Source organism: Oryzias latipes, chromosome 2 (genome assembly GCF_053564925.1).
Source record: "Oryzias latipes strain Hd-rR chromosome 2, Olatipes_Hd-rR_3.1".
Lineage (NCBI taxonomy): Eukaryota > Metazoa > Chordata > Actinopteri > Beloniformes > Adrianichthyidae > Oryzias > Oryzias latipes.
The window spans coordinates 43,865,889-43,888,773 of record NC_136238.1 but is presented as its reverse complement, the minus strand read 5'-3'; the positions used below and the strand labels follow the sequence as shown (position 1 = coordinate 43,888,773).

The following is a 22,885-nucleotide window of genomic DNA, read 5'->3' as shown; positions in this document are numbered from 1 at the left end:
GTTGAACATTGTAATAGTAGAATGATTAAAATAGGTGAAAGTTTGAAGAAGTATAAAATTGCCTCACATTTTGGCACAAAATGGCCACCAAACTCTAGGTGGTGTTGCCATCCCATAATAGTTTTGAGCCTTATATTGAAGTCCAAAGCCTTGCGAACATTTCAATGTTTGAACTGTGTCTCTACCTACAAGTATGTGGAAGTTATATTGGTTGAAAGAAACTACAGTTTCAAATTTGAAAAACACAAAATGGCTGCCATGCAGTTTCCATCCCATAATGATTTCAAACTTTGATGTAATATTCCAAAGCACTAAGAATTTGACAGTGAAAGTACGGTCACTTCCTCCAGAAAGGGGCATTCTGTCTTATGTTCAACCTCATGACTAATTCTCTCAACTTTGCATGGGTCATGAATCTTAGCATACTCATCCATGTATAATTGAGAGCTGTGCTGATCATCAGCTAGATAGCTGGATGACACAGCATTTTATTGTCTTTGAACAACTAACGTGTGGCGTAACAACATGATAGTCAATTCTCGTAACAGCCACCTAACTCATGGTTTGGGAATCAACACTTCCCATGAGCCTTAGCGGCCGTGGGCGACGCTTGTTCACAAAATGGCTGAAGCACATGTTTGAACTGCAGCTTCCAGCTACGAGGAGGAAAATAAAAAATACATCAAAACTAACTTAGATTTGCTCCCACTGTTTTTTCTAACATACATTGAAACGTCAAAGCTTATGAGTAACCCCACCTCAAAGAAATTTCTTCCATGTAACGAAATATAATTGAGTTAGTGGAACTGAATTTCATCAAGAAAGGCAAGGTAAAAAAACATGCAGAAAAAGTCAGATGCTGGATTCGAACTCAGAACCTCAGTATTGTAAGACCACTTTCTAAGCCATTGAGCTAACATTTCTGTGACGACACAATGCAGCCGGTATCTATTAATCAAGCTTGTCGTATATAGTCTTATTGGGAGAAGCTGAGTTGAAACGATTTCATGCCACAGTTCGTTTTTTACGTGGAAAAAACGAACGAAAATTTTCACTTTTGAAAGGTCAAAGGATTTGAAGGACCAAAAGTGGTGGTAAAAAAATTGTGTAGGTACAAAAATTGTAAAAGGAGTTAAACAAGGCCCTAAATTGTTGAAAAAATGGCTGAATTGTTGAAAATTTGAAGATTTGAAGGAAAGGAATGGTTAGTACAATGGTTAAAGTAGGTAAAAACCTGTAAAAGAAGTTAAGCACAAGGATTCCCTGTGTATTTTAATGGAGCAAAAAATCCTGGAAAATCCTGGAATATCTTAAAAAGTTCAATGATTTGAATGACCAAAAGTAATCACTGTAATAAGTTGAAAGAGCTCAACATTTTAAAAGTAAAATGGTTAAAGTAGGTAAAAAACTGTAAAAGAAGTTAGGCACAAGGATTGCCTGTGTATTTTAATGGAGCAAAAATCCTGGAATATCTTAAAAAGTTGAAGTATTTCAAAAGCCAAAAGTAATAACTGTAATAAGTTGAAAGATTTGAACATTTTAAAAGTAAAATGGTAGAAAAAATATTAAGGGTCCGAACTGGGAGTCGATTCGGCAACCTTGTGCACCATAACTTCCCAATGCATTTTAATAGGGCAAAAATTCCCGGAAAAACTGGAATATCTTAAAAAGTACAAGGATTAAAAGTACCAAAAGTCATAGCAATAATTAGCTGAAAGAGCTGAACATTTTAAAAGTTGAATGGTAAAAATCGGTTAAAAACTGTAGAAGGAGTTAAGTGCCGAAAAACGGCGGAAGATGAGCGTAATAAAGAATAAATAAAGAGAAACAGGAAAACAAAGGGTTGAATGCTTTACAGCATTCAACCAATAAACTAGAAGGAGCTGCATTTCCAGAAGAAAATGCAGGGTTGAATGCTGTATTGCTGAAAGAAAGCTTAATTTGTAAAAGAAATGGCTGAACAGAGCTGAACATTTTAAAAGTAAAATGGTTAAAATAGATGAAAACCTGTAAAAGAGGTTAAGCACAAGAATTCCCTATGTAATTTAATGGAGCAAAAATTTGCTTCAGATTTTGTCATAAAAAGGCAACCAACATTAGGTTGTGTCGACATCCCATAATAATTTCTAAACGTATTTAATAGTCCAAAGCCTTGTGGTCATTTTAATGTTTGAACGATGTCTCTAGCTACAAGTATGTTGAAGTTATATTTGTTTAAAGAAACAAAGGCTTCAGATTTGAAAAACACAAAATGGCTGCCAAATGGTCTCCATCCCATAATGACTTCAAACCTTGATGTTGTAATCCAAAGCACTAATCATTTGACAGTAAAAGTGGAGCCACATCCTGCAGCAGGAGACATTCTGGCAAATGCAAAGCGTCAAGACCAATTCTCTCAACTATGCATGTGCCATGAGGTTTTGCATACACATCCATGTATAATGGAGAGATATATTGATCATCAGCTAGCTAGCTGAATGATTCAGCATTATAATGACATTTAGACTCTAAAATATCTGGTGTAAAAACATGATAGTCACTTCTCGTAACAGCCACCTAACTCATGGTTTGGGAATCAACACTTTCCCATGAGCCTTCACTTTTGAAATGTCGAAGGATTTGAGGGACCAAAAGTGGTGGTAAAAAAAATTTTGGAGGTAAAAAAATTGTAAAAGGAGTTAAACAAGGCCTGAAATTATTGAAAAAATGGCTGAATTAATGAAAATTTGAAGATTTGAAGGAAAGGAATGAGCTGAACTGTTTCATACAATGGTTAAAGTAAGTAAAAACCTGTAAAAGAAGTTTAGCACAAGGATTCTCTATGTATTTTAATGGAGCAAAAAATCCTGGAAAATCCTGGAATATCTTAAAAAGTTCAATGATTTGAATGACCAAAAGTAATAACTGTAATAAGTTGAAAGAGTTGAACATTTTAAAAGTTGGTTGGAAGAAAATTTTGAAGCGTCCGAACCGGGTGTCGAACCGGGCGCCTCGGGCACCATAACTTCCCAATGCATTTTAATAGGGCGAAAATTCCCGGAAAAACTGGAATATCTTTAAAAGTAAAAGGATTTGAAAAACCAAAAGTCATACCAATAATAAGCTGAAAGAGCTGAACATTTTAAAAGTTGAATGGTAAAAATCGGTTAAAAATTGTAGAAGTAGTTAAGTGTCAAAAAACGGCGGAAGATAGTATAAATAATAATAATAATAATAAATAAAGAGAAACAGGAAAACAAAGGGTTGAATGCTTTATAGCATTCAACCAATAAAGAGAAACAGGAAAACAAAGGGTTGAATGCTTTACAGCATTCAACCAATAAACTAGAAGGAGCTGCATTTCCAGAAGAAAATGCAGGGTTGAATGCTGTACTGCTGAATGAAAGCTGAATTAGCTGAAGAAATGGCTGAACTGTACTGGAAAACCTTGAAAAGGTAAAGGTACAAAACTCCTAGCAGGAATAAGCTGAAAAAGTTGAACATTGTAATAGTAGAATGGCTAAAATAGGTCAAAGTTTGTAGAAGGAGTTAAGCATTAAAGCTGAAATTGTTGAAAAAATGGCTAAACTTTTGAAAATGTGAAGATGTTGCTAATATGGCTAAAAGTGCTAGCACTGAAATCAGCATCATCAACTGACTCAAAAAAACACATTGTTTAAGAGTATCATATTGGTAAAACTACATGTTCTAAGTTGACAGAAAATCCACTTTTTTGAAAATGGCGGCTTTTCTATTAATTTTATCTCCATAGCAACCATTTTATGTTTGGGTCGCCTGGGGATGACGAACAAATCGACATTAGTTTCAGACAAATTGGAAAAAGTAAACCTTTGGACGTCCTTAGCAACAAAGTTTGTTTGCTAACCACACCCACATTCCTTATATGTCCAGATCCAGTGAATTTCAATATGTTCGGTTCTAACCATGGATGAAGTTTATTGCAATATTTGCTTCAGATTTTGTAATGAAATTGCCACCAAACAGTAGGTTGTGTCGACATCCCATAATGATTTATAAACGTATTTTATATTCCAAAGCCTTGTGATCAATTTAATGTTTGAACAGTGTCTGTAGCTAAAGGCATGTTGAAGTTATGATGGTTGAAAGAACCAAAGGCTTTCAAGGATTCTCAATGTATTTTAATGGAGGAAAAATCTTGGAAAATCCTGGAAAACCTTGAAAGGTTCAAGGATTTGAAAGACCAAAAGTAATAGCTGAAAGGATTAGGCTGAAAGATCTTAACATAGCAACAGTAAAATGGTTAAAATAGGTTTAAAAAAACAGTTTAAAATCGCCTCACATTTAGGCACAAAATGGCAGCAAAACCGTAGTTGGTGTTTCCATCCCATAATAATTTCAAAACTTATATTGAAATACAAAGTCTTATGAGCAGTTTAATGTTTGAACGGTGTTTCTAGCTAAAGGCATGTCAAAGTTAGGAAAGTTAAAAGCAACAAAGGTATCAAATTTGAAAACACAAAATGGCTGCCAAACCCTCCCTATCTCTTAATGATTTCAAACCTTGATGGTACAGTCTAATGCATTGATCAATTAAAACTAAAGTAGACATTCAGTAATTTCATCTAGTAGGGGGCACCATGTACAATTCTGTGTCACATGATTAAATTTCCCAACTGTGCATGTATCATCAATCATAGCACAGTTATCCATGTATAGTGGAGAGACATATTGATCATCAACTAGCTAGCTGAATGACACAGCATTATATTGTCATTTAACCAGTAACATGTGTAGTAACAACATGATAGTCACTTCTCGTAACAGCCGCCTAACTCATGGTGTGGGAATCAACACTTCCCATGAGCCTTAGCGGCCGTGGGCGGGGCTAAGGCCAGGGTCCTGACGTTTGTTCACAAGATGGCTGGAGCACATGTTTGAACTGCAGCTTCCAGCTACGAGGAGGAAAATAAAAAATACATCAAAACTAACTTAGATTTGCTCCCACTGTTTTTTCTAACATACATCGAGTGTTTGTGTGGTGGTAGGAGAGAGTGTAGCCAGACAGCACCGCATGGTGGTGTGTAAGATGACTCTGGAGGTCAGGAAGAAGAAGATAGGGAAAACAGAAAAGAAGATCAAGTGGTGGAAGCTACAGAATGAAGAAACTTGTGAGGAATTTAGGCAGAAGTTGAGGCAGGTCCTGGGTGGTCAGGATGAGCTTCCAGAGGACTGGGAAACTACAGCAGAGATTATCAGGGAAACAGGTAGGAAGGTGCTAGGTGTGTCATCTGGAAAGAGGAAAGACGGTAAAGAGACTTGGTGGTGGAATGAGGAAGTACAGGAATGCGTCCAGAGGAAGAGGTTGGCTAAAAGGAAGTGGGATGTAGAAAGGACTGAGGAAGGTAGACAGGAGTACAAGGAAGCGCAGCGTAGAGTGAAGAGAGAGGTGGCAAAGGCCAAACAGAAAGCTTACGATGAGCTTTATGACAGGTTAGACACAAAGGAAGGAGAGAAGGACTTGTACAGGCTAGCCAGACAGAGAGACAGAGATGGGAAGGACGTGCAACAGATAAGGGTGATTAAGGACAGAGATGGAAAGGTGCTAACAACCCAAGAGAGTGTACAGAAAAGATGGAAGGAGTATTTTGAGGAGCTGATGAACGAGGAAAATGACAGGGAAAGAAGGGAGGAAGATGTGGTTGTTGTGGAGCAGGAAGTAGCAGAGATTGGAAAGGATGAGGTTAGGAAGGCTCTGAAAAGGATGAAGAGCGGAAAGGCCGTTGGTCCTGATGACGTACCTGTGGAGGTATGGAAGTGCCTAGGAGAGACAGCAGTGGAATTTCTAACGAGGTTGTTCAATAGGATTTTAGAGAGCGAGAAGATGCCTGAGGAATGGAGGAGAAGCGTTCTGGTCCCGATCTTTAAAAACAAGGGTGACATGCAGAACTGCAGCAACTATAGAGGAATAAAGTTGATGAGCCACACAATGAAGCTGTGGGAAAGAGTAGTGGAAGCCAGGCTTAGGAAGAAGGTGGAGATTTGTGAGCAGCAGTATGGTTTCATGCCCCGTAAGAGCACCACTGATGCCATTTTTGCTTTGAGAATGTTGATGGAAAAGTACAGAGAAGGTCAGAAGGAGCTGCATTGTGTGTTCGTAGATTTAGAGAAGGCGTATGACAGGGTGCCGAGGGAGGAGCTGTTGTACTGTATGAGGTCATCTGGAGTGGCAGAGAAGTATGTCAGAGTAGTTCAGGACATGTATGAGAGAAGTATGACGGTGGTGAGATGTGCTGTAGGTCAGACAGAGGAGTTCAAGGTGGAGGTGGGACTACACCAAGGATCAGCTTTGAGTCCTTTTTTGTTTGCTATGCTGATGGACAGGCTGACAGACGAGGTAAGACAGGAATCTCCCTGGACAATGATGTTTGCGGATGACATTGTAATTTGCAGTGAGAGTAGAGAGCAGGTGGAGGAACAGCTAGAGAGGTGGAGGTTTGCTCTGGAAAGAAGAGGTATGAAGGTCAGTCGTAGTAAGACAGAATACATGTGTCTGAACGAGAGGGATCAAGGTAGAAGCGTTAGGTTACAGGGGGCTGAGGTGAAGAAGGTGCAGGAGTTTAAGTACTTGGGGTCAACAGTTCAGTGTGATGGGGATTGTGGAAAAGAGGTGAAGAGGCGAGTGCAGGCAGGTTGGAGCGGTTGGAGGAAAGTGTCAGGAGTGTTGTGTGACAGAAGAGTGCCAGCAAGACTCAAAGGAAAGGTGTACAAGACAGTGGTGAGACCAGCTCTGCTCTATGGGTTAGAGACGGTAGCAGTGAGACAGAGACAAGAGGCTGAGATGGAGGTAGCAGAAATGAAGATGTTGAGGTTCTCCTTAGGAGTGACCAGGTTAGACAGGATAAGGAACGAGTACATCAGAGGGACGGCTCATGTTGCCTGTGTTGGCGACAAAGTCAGAGAAGCCAGACTGAGATGGTTTGGACATGTTCAGAGGAGGGATAGTGGATATATTGGTAGAAGGATGTTGGAGATGGAGCTGCCTGGCCGGAGGGCAAGAGGACGGCCAAAGAGGAGATATATGGATGTCTTAACAGAGGACATGAAGTTGGCTAACGTTAGGGTAGAAGATGTTCATGATAGAGTGAGGTGGAAAAGGATGATTCGCTGTGGCGACCCCTGATGGGAAAAGCCGAAAGAGAAAGAAGACATCGAGTGTTTGTGTGTGTGCTTTTAGCTGCTCTGATCATTTTAACGTTTGAATGGTGTCTCTAGCTAAAATTGTGTGGAAGTTGTAAGGGTTGGAAGAATCAAAGGTTGTCAAAGATTGAATGCAGTACTGCTTAATGAAAGCTGAACTTGCTGATGAAATGGCTGAACTGTCCTGGAAAATCCTGGAAAATCCCTAAAAGTTAAAGGATAAAAAGTCAAAACTTATGAGTAATACCACCTGAAAGAAAATTCTTCCATGTAACGAAATATATTTAAGTGAGTGGAACTGAATCTCATCAAGAAAGGCAAGGTAAAAAACCATGCAGAAAAAGTCGAATGTCAGAATCGAACTCAGAACCTCAGTATGATAAACCGTTCACCTTAGCCACTGAGCTAACACTTTATTTACAATACGATGCAGCCGGTATAGATAAATAAGGCTTGTCGTGTACAGTTCCAGTGGGCGAAGCCGAGTTGAAACGGTTTCATGCCACAGTTCGTATTTTACGTGGAAAAACGAACAAAAGTTTTCCCTTTTGAAAAGTAAAAGGATTTGAATGACCAAAATTGATGGTAAAAAAATTGTGGAGGTAAAAAAATTGTAGAAGGAGATGCATTTCCAGAAGAAAATACAGGATTCAATGCTGTATTGCTAGAAGAAAGTTTAATTTGTTAAAGACATGGCTGAACTGAGCTGAAAGAGCTCAAAATTTTAAAAGTAAAATGGTTAAAAAGGGTAAAAACCTGTAAAAGAGGTTAAGCACAAGAATTCCCTATGCATTTTAATGGAGCAAAAATCCTGGAATATCTTAAAAAGTTCAATGATTTGAATGACCAAAAGTAATAACTGTAATAAGTTGAAAGAGTTGAACATTTTAAAAGTTGGTTGGAAGAAAATTTTAAGGGTCCAAACCGGGTGTCGAACAGGGCGCCTCGTGCACCATAACTTCCCAATGCATTTTAATAGGGCAAAAATTCCCGGAAAAACTGGAATATCTTAAAAAGTACAAGGAGTAGAAGTACCAAAAGTCATAGCAATAATGAGCTGAAAGAGCTGAACATTTTAAAAGTTGAATGGTAAAAATCGGTTAAAAATTGTGGAAGGAGTTAAGTGTCAAAAAACGGCGGAAGATAGTATAAATAACTAGAAGGAGCTGCATTTCCAGAAGAAAATGCAGGGTTGAATGCTGTACTGCTGAATGAAAGCTGAATTAGCTGAAGAAATGGCTGAACTGTACTGGAAGAACCATGAAAAGTTAAAGGTGCAAAAGTCCTAGCAGGAATAAGCTGAAAAAGTTGAACATTGTAATAGTAGAATGGCTGAAATAGGTCAAAATTTGTAGGACTTAAGCATGAAAGCTGAAATTGTAGAAAAAATGGCTGAATTGTTGAAAATTTGAAGATGTTGCTAAAATGGCTAAAAGTACTAGCATTGGAATCAGCATCATCAACTGACTCCAAAAAACACGTTGTTTGAGAGTATTATATTGGTAAAAGCTACATGTTCTAAGTTGATAGAAAATCCACTCTTTTCAAAATGGCGGCTTTTCTATTGATTTTATCTCCATAGCAACCATTTAAAGTTTGGGTCGCCTGGAGATGAGGAACAAATCAGCGTCAGTTTCAGATGAATCGGAAAAAGTAAACTTTTGGACGTCCTTAGCAACGAGCTTTGTTTGCTAACCACGCCCACATTCCTTATATGTCCAGATCCAGTGAATTTCAATATGTTCAGTTCCAGCCATGGATGAAGTTTATTGCAACATTTGCTTCAGATTTTGTCAAAAAATGCCCACCAAACAGTAGGTTGTGTTGCCATCCCATAATAATTTCAAAACGTATGTTGAAGTCCAAAGCCTTGTGAGCATTTCAATGTTTGAACGGTGCCTCTAGCTGAAAGCATGTTAAAGTTATAATGCTTGAAAGCAACAAAGGTTTTCAAGGATTCTCCATGTATTTAAATGAAGCAAAAATCTTGGAAAATCCTGGAAAATCTTGGAATATCTTGAAAAGTTCAAACATTTGAAAGACTAAAAGTCGTAGCTGAAAGGAATAAGCTGAAAGGGTTGAACATTGTAATAGTAGAAGGATTAAAATACGTGAAAGTTTGAAGAAGTTTAAAATTGCCTCACATTTTGGCACAAAATGGCCGCCAAACTGTAGGTGGTGTTGCCATCCCATAATAATTTTGAGCCTTGTGTTGAAGTCCAAAACCTTGTGAAAATTTCAATATTTGAACGGTGTCTCTAGCCAAAAGAATGTTAAAGTTACAATTGTTTAAAGAAGCAAAGGTGTGGCCAATGGAGCAAAAAGATTGGAAAATCTGGGAATATCCGGGAATATCTGGAAAAGTTCAAGGATTTGAAGGACCAAAAGTCATAGCTGAAAGGAATAAGCTGAAAAGGTTGAACATTGTAATAGTAGAATGGTAAAAATAGGTGAAAGTTTGAAGAAGTTTAAAATTGCCTCACATTTTGGCACAAAATGGCCGCCAAACTGTAGGTGGTGTTGCCATCCCATAATAATTTTGAACCTTATGTTGAAGTCCAAAACCTTGTGAACATTTCAATATTTGAACGGTGTCTCTAGCCAAAAGAATGTTAAAGTTACAATTGTTTAAAGAAGCAAAGGTGTGGCCAATGGAGCAAAAACATTGGAAAATCTGGGAATATCCGGGAATATCTGGAAAAGTTCAAAGATTTGAAGGACCAAAATGTCATAGCTAGAATAAGATGAAAGAGCTGAACATTTTCATAGTCGAACGGTTAAAATAGGTGAAAAATTGTAGAAGGAGTTTAACTGTGAACTTCTGAACGAAAAATTCTCCATGTATTTCAATGGAGCAAAAATTCCCGGAAAACCTGGAATATCTTAAAAAGTAAAAGGATTTGAAAAACCAAAAGTCATAGCAGAAATAAGATGAAAGAGATGAACATTTTAATAGTAGAATGGTTAAAATAGGTTAAAAATTGTAGAAGTAGTTAAACGCCAAAAAACGGCGGAAGATACTATAAGATACGATAATAATAAATAAAGAGAAACAGGAAAACAAAGGGTTGAATGCTTTACAGCATTCAACCAACTAGAAGGAGCTGCATTTCCAGAAGAAAATGCAGGGTTGAATGCTGTATTGCTGAATGAAAGCAGAAATATGACGAAAAAGCTGAACATTGTAAAAGTAGAATGTCTAAAATAGGTCAAACATTGTAGAAGGAGTTAAGCATGAAAACTAAAAAATTGTTGAAAAAATGGCTGAAATATCCTGGAAAACCCTAGAATATTTTGAAAAATTAAAGGACCAAAAGTCAAAGGTGAACATTGTAAAAGTAAAATGACCAAAACAGGTCAAAATTTGTAGACGGGGTTAAGCATGAAAGCTGAAATTGTTGAAAAAATTGATGTACTGTTGAAAATTTGAAGATGAAGCTAAAATGGCTAAAAGTGCTAGCATCAGCATCATCAACTGACTCAAAAAACCACATTGTTTAAGAGTATCATATTGGTAAAAGCTACATGTTCTAAGTTGACAGAAAATCCACTTTTTTCAAAATGGCGGCTTTTCTATTAATTTTATCTCCATAGCGACCATGTTGTGTTTGGGTCGCCTGGGGATGACGAACAAATCGATGTCAGTTTCAGACAAATTGGAAAAAGTAAACCTTTGGACGTCCTTAGCAACGAAGTTTGTTTGCTAACCACGCCCACATTCCTTATATGTCCAGATCCAGTGAATTTCAATATGTTCAGTTCTAGCCATGGATGAAGTTTATTGCAATATTTTCTTTAGATTTTGTCATAAAAAGGCCACCAAAAGTAGGTTTTGTTGACATCCCATAATGATTTCCTAAATGTATTTTATTGTCCAAAGCCTTGTGATCATTTTAATGTTTGAACGGTGTCTCTAGCTACAAGTATGTTGAAGTTATATTTGTTTAAAGAAACAAAGGCTTCAGATTTGAAAAACAGAAAATGGCTGCCAAACAGTCTCCATCCCATAATGACTTCAAACCTTGATGTTGTAATCCAAAGCACTGATCATTTGACAGTAAAAGTGGAGTCGCGTCCTGCAGAACGGGCCATTCTGGCAAATGCTGAGCCTCAAGATTAGTTTTCTCAACTATGCATGTGCCATCAATGTTAGCACAATCATCCACGTATAATGACTGAGATATAATGATCAGCAGCTTGCTAGCTGAATGACACAGCATTATGTTGTCATTTATCCAGTAACATGTATGGTGTAACAACATGATAGTCACTTCTCGTAACAGCCACCTAACTCATGGTGTGGGAATCAACACTTCCCATGAGCCATAAAGGCTGTGGGCAGGGCTAGGATTTTCAATGTATTTCAATGAAGCAAAAAATCCTGAAATATCCTAAAATATCTTAAAAAGTACAAGGATTTGAAAAGCCAAAAGTCATAGCAGTAATAAGATGAAAGAGTTGAACATTTTAAAAGTTGAACGGTTAAAATAAGTTAAAAATTGTAGAAGGAGTTAAGTGCCGAAAAACGGCAGAAGATAGCATAAGAGGAAAACAAATGTAACACTAGAAGGAGCTGCATTTCCAGAAGAAAATGCAGGGTTGAATGCTGTACTGCTGAATGAAAGCTGAATTAGCTGAAGAAATGGCTTAACTGTACTGGAAGAACCATGAAAAGTTAAATGTGCAAAAGTCCTAGCAGGAATAAGATGAAAAAGTTGAACATTGTAATAGTAGAATGGCTGAAATAGGTCAAAGTTTGTAGAAGGAGTTAAGCATTAAAGCTGAAATTGTTGAAAAAATGGCTGAAGTGTTGAAAATTTGAAGAAGTTGCTAAAATGGCAAAAAGTGCTAGCATTGGAATCAGCATCATCAACTGAATCCAAAAAACACATTGTTTGAGAGTATCATATTGGTAAAACCTACATGTTCTAAGTTGATAGAAAATCCATTTTTTTCAAAATGGCGGCTTTCTATTAATTTTATCTCCATAGCAACCATTTTACGTTTGGGTCGCCTGGAGATGAGGAACAAATCAACGTCGGTTTCAGATGAATCGGAAAATGAAACTTTTGGACGTCCTTAGCAACGAGCTTTGTTTGCTAACCACGCCCACATTCCTTATATGTCCAGATCCAGTGAATTTCAATATGTTCAGTTCCAGCCATGGATGAAGTTTATTGCAACATTTGCTTCAGATTTTGTCAAAAAATGCCCACCAAACAGTAGGTTGTGTTGCCATCCCATAATAATTTCAAAACGTATGTTGAAGTCCAAAGCCTTGTGAGCATTTCAATGTTTGAACGGTGCCTCTATCTGAAAGCTTGTTAAAGTTATAATGCTTGAAAGCAACAAAGGTTTTCAAGGATTCTCCATGTATTTAAATGAAGCAAAAATCTTGGAAAATCCTGGAAAATCTTGGAATATCTTGAAAAGTTCAAAGATTTGAAAGACTAAAAGTCGTAGCTGAAAGGAATAAGCTGAAAGGGTTGAACATTGTAATAGTAGAAGGATTAAAATACGTGAAAGTTTGAAGAAGTTTAAAATTGCCTCACATTTTGGCACAAAATGGCCGCCAAACTGTAGGTTTGTGTTGCCATCCCATAATAATTTTGAACTTTATGTTGAAGTCCAAAACCTTGTGAACATTTCAATATTTGAACGGTGTCTCTAGCCAAAAGAATGTTAAAGTTACAATTGTTTAAAGAAGCAAAGGTGTGGCCAATGGAGCAAAAACATTGGAAAATCTGGGAATATCCGGGAATATCTGGAAAAGTTCAAAGATTTGAAGGACCAAAAGTCATAGCTGAAAGGAATAAGATGAAAGGGTTGAACATTGTAATAGTAGAATGGTAAAAATAGGTGAAAGTTTGAAGAAGTTTAAAATTGCCTCACATTTTGGCACAAAATGGCCGCCAAACTGTAGGTGGTGTTGCCATCCCATAATAATTTTGAACCTTATGTTGAAGTCCAAAACCTTGTGAACATTTCAATATTTGAACGGTGTCTCTCGCCAAAAGAATGTTAAAGTTACAATTGTTTAAAGAAGCAAAGGTGTGGCCAATGGAGCAAAAAGATTGGAAAATCTGGGAATATCGGGGAATATCTGGAAAAGTTCTAAGATTTGAAGGACCAAAAGTCATAGCTGAAAGGAATAAGATGAAAGGGTTGAACATTGTAATAGTAGAATGGTAAAAATAGGTGAAAGTTTGAAGAAGGTTAAAATTGCCTCACATTTTGGCACAAAATGGCCGCCAAACTGTAGGTGGTGTTGCCATCCCATAATAATTTTGAGCCTTATGTTGAGGTCCAAAACCTTGTGAACATTTCAATATTTGAACGGTGTCTCTAGCCAAAAGAATGTTAAAGTTACAATTGTTTAAAGACGCAAAGGTGTGGCCAATGGAGCAAAAAGATTGGAAAATCTGGGAATATCCGGGAATATCTGGAAAAGTTCAAAGATTTGAAGGACCAAAATGTCATAGCTAGAATAAGATGAAAGAGCTGAACATTTTCATAGTCGAACGGTTAAAATAGGTGAAAAATTGTAGAAGGAGTTTAACTGTGAACTTCTGAACGAAAAATTCTCCATGTATTTCAATGGAGCAAAAATTCCCGGAAAACCTGGAATATCTTAAAAAGTAAAAGGATTTGAAAAACCAAAAGTCATAGCAGAAATAAGATGAAAGAGATGAACATTTTAAAAGTAGAATGGTTAAAATAGGTTAAAAATTGTAGAAGTAGTTAAACGCCAAAAAACGGCGGAAGATACTATAAAAACTAGAAGGAGCTGCATTTCCAGAAGAAAATGCAGGGTTGAATGCTGTATTGCTGAATGAAAGCAGAAATATGATGAAAAAGCTGAACATTGTAAAAGTAGAATGTCTAAAATAGGTCAAACATTGTAGAAGGAGTTAAGCATGAAAGCTGAAATTGTTCAAAAAAATGGTTGAACTGTCCTGCAAAATCCTGAAATATTTTGAAAAGTTAAAGGACCACAAGTCAAAGGTGAACATTGTAAAAGTAGAATGACCAAAACAGGTCAAAATTTGTAGACGGAGTTAAGCATGAAAGCTGGAAATGTTGAAAAAATGGAGGTACTGTTGAAAATTTGAAGATGATGCTAAAATGGCTTGAAGTGCCAGCATTGGAATCAGCATCATCAACTGACTCAATAAAACAAATTTTTTGAGAATATCATATTGGTAAAAGCTACATGTCTAAGTTGATAGAAAATCCACTTTTTTCAAAATGGCGGCTTTTCTATTAATTTTATCTCCATAGCAACCATTTTATGTTTGGGTCGCCTGGGGATGACGAACAAATCAACGTCAGTTTCAGACAAATTGGAAAAAGTAAACCTTTGGACGTCCTTAGCAACGAAGTTTGTTTGCTAACCACGCCCACATTCCTTATATGTCCAGATCCAGTGATTTTCAATATGTTCAGTTCCAGCCATGGATGAAGTTTGTTGCAATATTTGCTTCAGATTTTGTCATAAAAGTCCACCAACAGTAGGTTGTGTCGACATCCCATAATGATTTCTCAACGTATTTTATCGTCCAAAGCCTTGTGATCATTTTAATGTTTGAACGGTGTCTCTAGCTACAAGTATGTTGAAGTTATATTCGTTTAAAGAAACAATGGTTTCAGATTTTGTGAAGGAATTTGTTTTATTATTATCATTGCTTAAATGTATTTGGTTAAATGTATGTTTAAATGTTAACTTAGATTGACCTTTTTACCTCTTCTGAAAACAGTTGTGTTTGTTCATCTGCTTCTCATCCCAGCAAGGAAGAGAGGGGGGTTTACGACACACTGTCCTGAGCTGATAAGGGATACTGTTTGAAGTTAGAATCCAACCAAAAGGGTCATTTGACGACACCCCCTAATGAACTTTTTGTCTTTGTCTTGAATTGTTACCTCCCACTTGTGTTCTTAATAAAAGCAGCACAGGGAGGGGCAGCCCTTTGAGAAGAGAAACGTGGTGGACCTTTTCCAACACATTTGCTCCTCTCCCTCGTGCATGAGAAACTTGATTCTTGTTGTGGTTTGTTGTTTATAATTGTGTTTTTCTTTAATGTCTAGATGCATTTATCTGACATTCTTTGGTCCATTCGAGCCGGATGACAACATATCTGCGTCCTTGGGGGAGGATCATGCCGATTGAAGTCTGTGCACAGCCCGTGAGACCAGGTCTCCGGAGGAAAGTCCGTCGTAGTGAATTCTACGCCGGCCAATCGACTGGTCTGATCCCTGGGTCCGGATTGACGTTATTCGTTAACCAGTCAGACCACAACGACAAGGCAAGTACAGCGCTTTTTCAGGGGTTCAAGTCCCCGAAGTGGCCCAGAATTCTGAGGGACAGGTTCAAGTCCTGTTGCCTAAAACACGTGTGGGTTTGGAGTCCCGGAAAAGTCCAGAATTCTAAATAAAGGTGTAGGTTCGAGTCCTGCAGCCTAAAACGCGTAAGAGGGTTCAAGTCCCTAAAAGGCCTAGAATAACAACAAAAATAAAATAAAAAAAGTTTTTTTTGGTGTGAATGTGTGTGCATGTGTGAAAGGAGTGAACTTGTTCGAAGCAGTGAGCAGCTGGAAACCTTGCGGTGTTAACACAAGGCTGCTTGCTGAAGTAGAACAAGATTTCATCTCATTAGGCTTTAGGTGAAAAGAACCCAGAGTCTAAAACGGGTTTTGCTCCTGGGAGGACCCTAAACGTGTGACCGGATCAGACAATGGGTCTGACCTAGAAGCTTGTTGCACGGGGAGTGAAATTCGGTCCTGAGAGAAATTCTCTGTTGGTTCTGATCACGCTCTGTGACTAACATAAATAAAAGAAAAAAGAAAAAAAATGGGGGAATTCAAATGAAAAAATATATATGGAAAGAGGTTCATCCAGGTTCAACTACATTCTTGATAAAATGGGATAAAAAACTAGGATTTTAAGGGGAATGTACTGAATTAGTTCAAAGGTTACCAATTAAAAACAGAATTAAAAACTAGAAAAAAAAACAAAAAAATGGTGAAGAATTAATTTGTGCAAAACTGTGCTTAAATGAAGCAACGAAAAATAATGAATGGCATTCAGAAAAGTAAAACTAGAGAAGCATGTCTGATTCCTAAAAAAGAAGAGGATAAATCAGTTGTGAGACTCAGACCCCTGCAACAGCAGGCTGCAGCAGGCTGCAGACCGAGCAGGAGCAGGAAGAAAGGGGGGGAGAGCAGAAACCAGCTGATTTCTCACCTCCTCCCTACCAGGGGACGAATGCTCCTCTGTTGACGGGTTTTTACCCACCAGTGACTGATTTAAATAAACCAGAAAAAGGAAAAATAATGTTAGGAGGAAAAGGGAAAAAAAACTTGAATGGAGTAAAACTATGGGGGTTGGTTTGGAAGAAGCTGGAGAGTCATCTGAACCCAATGATTGAAGTGTCCAATCCTAGAGCTGGAGAAGATGGCCAGAGGCCTACACTTCTTTTGTTTAGCACCTGGACATTAGAGGATGTTAGGAAGGCAGTGAGGGGAGTTATCTCTCACAGGGAAAATCCACAGGATTTTCATGAGCAAATGATGGAAGTTCAGAGAGCTTATCATCTGAATGGCATTGAATGTCAACAAGCATGGATGACTGCTATGAAAGCAGACTGGGCAAAAGTAAAGGAATCCTATGAATGATGACGATCCACCCAGACCTCTTCCACATAACAGTTTAAGAGTTGATTCAAAGTCTTACACTTTTAGGACAAAGAATTAGAGAAGCCTTTCCAATGAGACCTGATTATGGAAAGATTGGTCAAACTAAGCAAAAAGATGGAGAATTAGTGTTTGATTTTAGAGTCAGATTTGAAGAAGTTTTAAAGCTAATTGTGGACTCAGAGATAATGATGATGGTCCCTATAGACAGCAGCTGAAACAAGTTTTACTGCAAGCTATGAGACCAGAGATTGCAGACTAGATAAGGACACTTTACATAGATCTACCAACAGGAGCACTACAACAGTTTGTGAATTTTGCTGTTCATGCAGAAAAAGTGATGGTGAATAAAAAGAAATTTAGGAATCAAAGTGCAGTTACATTTTGGCAGGAGGAAAGTAGTGATGTGTTTTTTGGAAGGAATGTGAAGAGAGGAAGAAATCGTGGTCGTGGTAAAGGAAATTTTAGAGGAAGGTCTAGAGGAAGTAGCAACAGAGGGTCAGAGCAAGTTGATGAGGGATGTTGGATTTGTGGACAGAGAGATCATTAGCTGAGAGATTGTCCTGAAAGGAAGAAATCAGATTGACTAGATGGTAGAAGTAATGTCAAGATTAACAATGAATCTGAACCAGAAATTCAACGAATTTGTGATGAATTTTTAGATCTCACTGAAGTTTGTCTTATGGAAAAGCCAGAAATAACTCTTTATGTTCAGGGACAACCGTTTGTTTTTCTTTGTGACTCAGGGGCTTGTAGAACTGTGATAAAAAGTCATTACAATGATTTTCCTAAGTCAAATAAAACAATACAAATGAGATCTGCAGATGGTCAAATTGAAACTAAACATTTGAGTAAACCAGTTTGTTTTGAAAATCCTGACACTAATGAAACAACAAGCATTCCTGTGGTTTTAGCACCAAACTGTCCTTTTAATCTTTTAGGGAGAGATGTCATGATAAGATTAAAGTTAGGAATTTACCCCACCAGAGAAGGGGGGATGCAAGCACGACGTTGCCCCGATACAGACATCTGTGTGCTAGAAGGCAGAGGTGAACCACACTATTATTGGACTTTAGATCTACCTAAAACTGATCTTGGACAGACTGCAAAAAACTTAATGGAGAAAGCAAAAGCCAGAGTGTCACCCCATGCAGATTTTATGTCTTCAGACATTCTGTATGTCATGTTAAGATGCAAAAAGTCTCCTAGCCCTGACAGGAGATATGATAAAGCAGTGAGTAAACTAGGTTTTCAAAAATGTACAATAAATGATTTTTATTGGAAAGATGAAACTAGTTTCTGTACTGTGACAGCAAAAAATTTAATGTATACAGAAAGAGTGACAAATTGGAAACAAATGGCAGATGCAGTTCCATTTATTTCTTGTACTAAAGGTTCACGACAAAAATGGGAAGTAATGAAAGAACATGTGCAGGAAGTGACTTATACTTTGAACAGGTAGAAACAAAGTGGGTTTTGCTGTTGTAACTCAAGATAAGGTTCTGAAGGTAGGACCCCTGTGTGGAAATTCCTCAGCACAATCAGCAGACTTGACAGCCTTAATTGAAGCATGCAAACTGTTTAAAGATAAGCCAGTTACAATCTATACTGATAGCCAATATGCGTTTGCTATAGTGCATTTTATTTTGTCAACAGTGGAAGAACTGAGGGTTTAAAACGTCAACAGGAAAACCAGTAACGCATGTAGACTTACTGAAAGAATTATTGACTGATGTAATGTTACCATCTAAAGTGGCAATATGTAAATGTGAGGGACACACACAGGCAGAACAGATCCTATTTCTAAAGAAAATGCCTTTGCAGATGCAACAGAAAAGCAAGCTGCAACAAAAGATGTAGAAATATGCACGAATGAGAATGTGACTGCAGATGCAACCGCTGATGTTTTAAAAGAAATGCAACACAGCGCACCGAAACAAGAAAAAGATTTGTGTTTCAAAAAGGGAGCAAAGTTAGAACAAGGTCTTTATGTCAGCACAGAAGGACAACCTATTTTACCAAAATCCATGTACAAATAGGCAGCGATTTTGAGTCATGGGCTTTGCCATGATTCAACAGGGGGGATGGTAAACTATGGTAAACTTAGAGAAATATTATACAACTTATGGATTTATGCTCTATAAACTCTATAAAAAATTTTTTGTAAACAATGTGTTACATGTATGCATCATAATCCCCAAGGCAATGTTAAATTTAAGAGAGGAAAATTTCCTGAACGAACTTTTCCTTTCCATACAATCCATACGGATTTTATTGAATAGAATAAAAGCAAAGGATTGAAATATTGTTTAGTGATTATTAATGCATTTTTCAAATGGGTTGAAATTTTTCCATGTGCAACACAAGACGCTATTACAGTAGCTAAAGCTATTTGTAAAAGAATAATCCCAACTTTTGGCATACCACAAGTGATAAGAAGTGATAATGGTACACATTTTGTAAATCAAGTGATAGACAAAATGGCTCAACATCGTTGTTCTGATCTAAAGAGACATTGTAGTTATCACCCACAGAGTGCAGGATTAGTTAAGAGAACTAATAGCACTATCAAATCAAAATTAAAGAAATGCATGGAAGAGACAAACAGACAGTGGCCTGACTGCATAGACTTAGTTCAACTAAGCATGCGTATCACACGCACAGCAGGTCAACCTTTAACGCCTTTTGAAATGTTGTATGGACGTTCTTATAGGTTACCAGACCTTGATCCTACACAGCAACATTCTCCAGATGATGATGCAAATTTAGTGGATTATTTGAGAAGAATGTTTACCACTAAAGATGTGCAAAGGACAAATCAAGTGCCAGATTCCTTCTTATCTCCACAGGACACTTCACCAGTGCAGGTTGGTGACTGGGTGTTTGTGGAGGCCATAAAAAGGAAGTGTTGGTCCAGCCCACGGCGGGAAGGCCCATTCCAAGTCCTGCTGACTACACCAACAGCTGTAAAGATTGCTGAAAGGACGTTTTGGATCCACCTGTCACACTGCAAGAAAAAGCATCTGGGTGAGGCTAATTCCAACTGCTAGGTGGGGAAGTCTGACTACAAAGGGAGGCAGCTGTATAGAAGCTGCTTGTCTCAACGTCAGCGAAGCCGAGACATCCACCTAGTCTTAGGGAAGAAAGCACACCAGATCTCTTTTGCACTACACGGATCCTACACTGTTAGAGGACTTGAGGAGGTGATGTGCTAGTAACCTCTCCCTCCCGAAGATAGGTACATATCCACCATGGCGTGTCCAACTGGGCTAAGAGACAGTTTATTTTGTTTACTGTTCCTGCTATTCCTGACAGGAGCCACCACAAGGATTCGATTCTTTTGGAATCATTATCCACCCGCAAGAAGAACCACCAGTGAGGAAAGAAACATTTCTCGACGATGGCTGAGTATTGATGAACATGATGTTTTGAATAGTCCAAAAATGAACATAACTCACCTGTATATGACAAATTCTTGGTATAGGTATGTTATGTTACTGGCTAAGGAAATGCATAGATCTGATTGCTATGTTTGTTCTGTAATTGAAGCTTCATCCCTACATCCTAATTTACAGGCAAAGCAATTTTCTGAGTGGAAGAGCGACTGTGTTATTGAATATAGTACCAGAGGGTATATTAGTACTGGAGCCGTCACCACTTCAAATGGTACGCTTGTAAGACGGAGTTGCAAGAGTTTGTATCAGTTTAAAAAACGGAAATTGACAAAATCATTAGCTCCATATGTTAGTGTGGAACCAGGAACTGTGTTTCCACATTGCGTAACTAAAAATGGCACAGAGTTTTTAGGAACTTTGCCGATAAAGATGTGTCATGAACTTCTTGTTCCCTTCACAGTCCAGATAATCAATGACAGAGTTTCCCATGGTTATGCTGTTCCCTGCCCCAGAGGACGTTGTGTTGAATCTAATCCAGATTTAATGCCAGGTAACAATGGTACTTATGTGGTTGATCAAATGTTTTGGTTATGTGGGCAGGCCCTCTACCTCAGTCTGCCTAGAGACTGGAGTGGGATTTGTGTTTCTGTAAAGGTCACAGGTCACACTTTCATAGTTTCTGCAGTCCATGAGCCTCACCTGCGCCAAAGACGTAACCTTATTGATGTCAAGCCACATGATTCCATTTGGGGATCACATGTACCTGAAGACCATAAACACTGGAATACTGGGAAAAAGGTAACTATGGCATTGTTTCCCTAGGTGGGAAATGCTAAAAACACTTTCAGAATTGAGACCATTGATTATCGATTAGGTTTATTTTTGATTATTTTTGAACGCTACAATTAAAGCATTTAAAGGCTATAGTGAAGAAATGTCAAGCATGAGACTTATGGTTCTACAGAACAGATTGGTTTTGGACTTATTGGTTGCTCAGGAGGGAGGTGTTTGTAAAATGTTAAATTATACCTGTTGTACATTTATTCCTGACAACATCGATGAAGGTCACAGCATCACTGAAGCATTACATCAACTTGAAAAGGTTCAGCAGGCAATGCAGGATGACAGGAAACCCCAATCTTGGGATTTCTTCTCCTGGTTTGCTTTTGGTTCCTGGTGGCAACTTTTGTTAAAAATAGTGATACCTATTTTTATGGTACTGATCACATGTTGTGTGTTCACTATGTGCATTTTTCCTTGTATTCAATCTATGATTTCCAGAGCAGTGAATGGTTGAGTACAAAATGTTCTTATGAGTCAAGAATACAACTTGTTATTAAAGGGAGAACAAGATGACTGTAATGATTTTGAAATTGAAATTACTTGAAAAAAAAAAAGAAAAAAAAAAACTTCTCATCTGAGTGTAAATTGAAAGTGTTATGAAAATGAAGATGTCACAGAAAACTGAAAAGAGATGTGATATTGGATGTGAGATTTTGACATTTATCAATGATAAAAAGGAGGGAGTATGTGAAGGAATTTGTTTTATTATTATCATTGCTTAAATGTATTTGGTTAAATGTATGTTTAAATGTTAACTTAGATTGACCTTTTTACCTCTTCTGAAAACAGTTGTGTTTGTTCATCTGCTTCTCATCCCAGCAAGGAAGAGAGGGGGGTTTACGACACACTGTCCTGAGCTGATAAGGGATACTGTTTGAAGTTAGAATCCAACCAAAAGGGTCATTTGACGACACCCCCTAATGAACTTTTTGTCTTTGTCTTGAATTGTTACCTCCCACTTGTGTTCTTAATAAAAGCAGCACAGGGAGGGGCAGCCCTTTGAGAAGAGAAACGTGGTGGACCTTTTCCAACACATTTGCTCCTCTCCCTCGTGCATGAGAAACTTGATTCTTGTTGTGGTTTGTTGTTTATAATTGTGTTTTTCTTTAATGTCTAGATGCATTTATCTGACAGATTTGAAGAACACAAAATGGCTGCCAAACAGTCTCCATCCCATAATGACATTGAACCTTGATGTTGTAATCCAAAGCACTGATCATTTGACAGTAAAAGTGGTGTCACCTCCTCCAGTAGGGAGCATCCTGTCAAATGCTGAGCCTCATGATTAATTCTCTCAACTATGAATGTGCCATTAGTCTTAGCACACTCATCCATGTATGATTGAGAGAAATAATGATCATCAGCTAGCAAGGTGAATGATACAGCATTATATTGCCATTTAGACACTAAAATATCTGGTGTAAAAACATGATAGTCACTTCTCGTAACAGCCACCTAACTCATGGTTTGGGAATCAACACTTTCCCATGAGCCTTAGCAGCCGTGGGCGGGGCTAAGGCCCGGGTCCCAACGCTTGTCCACAAGATGGCTGCGGAGCACATGTTTAAACTGCAGCTTCCAGCTACGAGGAGGAAAATAAAAAATACATCCAAACTAACTTAGATTTGCTCCCACTGTTTTTTCTAACATACATTGAGTGTTTGTGCGTGTGCTTAAGCTGCTCTGATCATTTTAACGTTAGAATGGTGTCTCTAGGTAAAATTGTGTGGAAGCTGTTATGGTTGGAAGTAGCAAAGGTTTTCATGATTGAAAAAAAGCTGAATTTGTGGATGAAATGGC

General features: G+C 38.0%; 1 protein-coding gene and 1 long non-coding RNA gene across 3 annotated transcripts in view; one reads left to right on the top strand and one right to left on the bottom strand.

The window, feature by feature from the left end:
• Positions 1 to 22,153, top strand: part of LOC144988916 (uncharacterized) — a 44,190-nt gene extending 22,037 nt beyond the window's left edge. The window contains exon 2 of the long non-coding RNA XR_013653002.1: positions 15,244 to 22,153. This is a non-coding gene — a long non-coding RNA (uncharacterized LOC144988916). The remainder of the gene's footprint in view (positions 1 to 15,243) is intronic.
• LOC144988873 (uncharacterized) overlaps positions 1 to 22,885 on the bottom strand; it is a 385,609-nt gene that overhangs the window by 293,408 nt on the left and 69,316 nt on the right. The window lies entirely within an intron of this gene.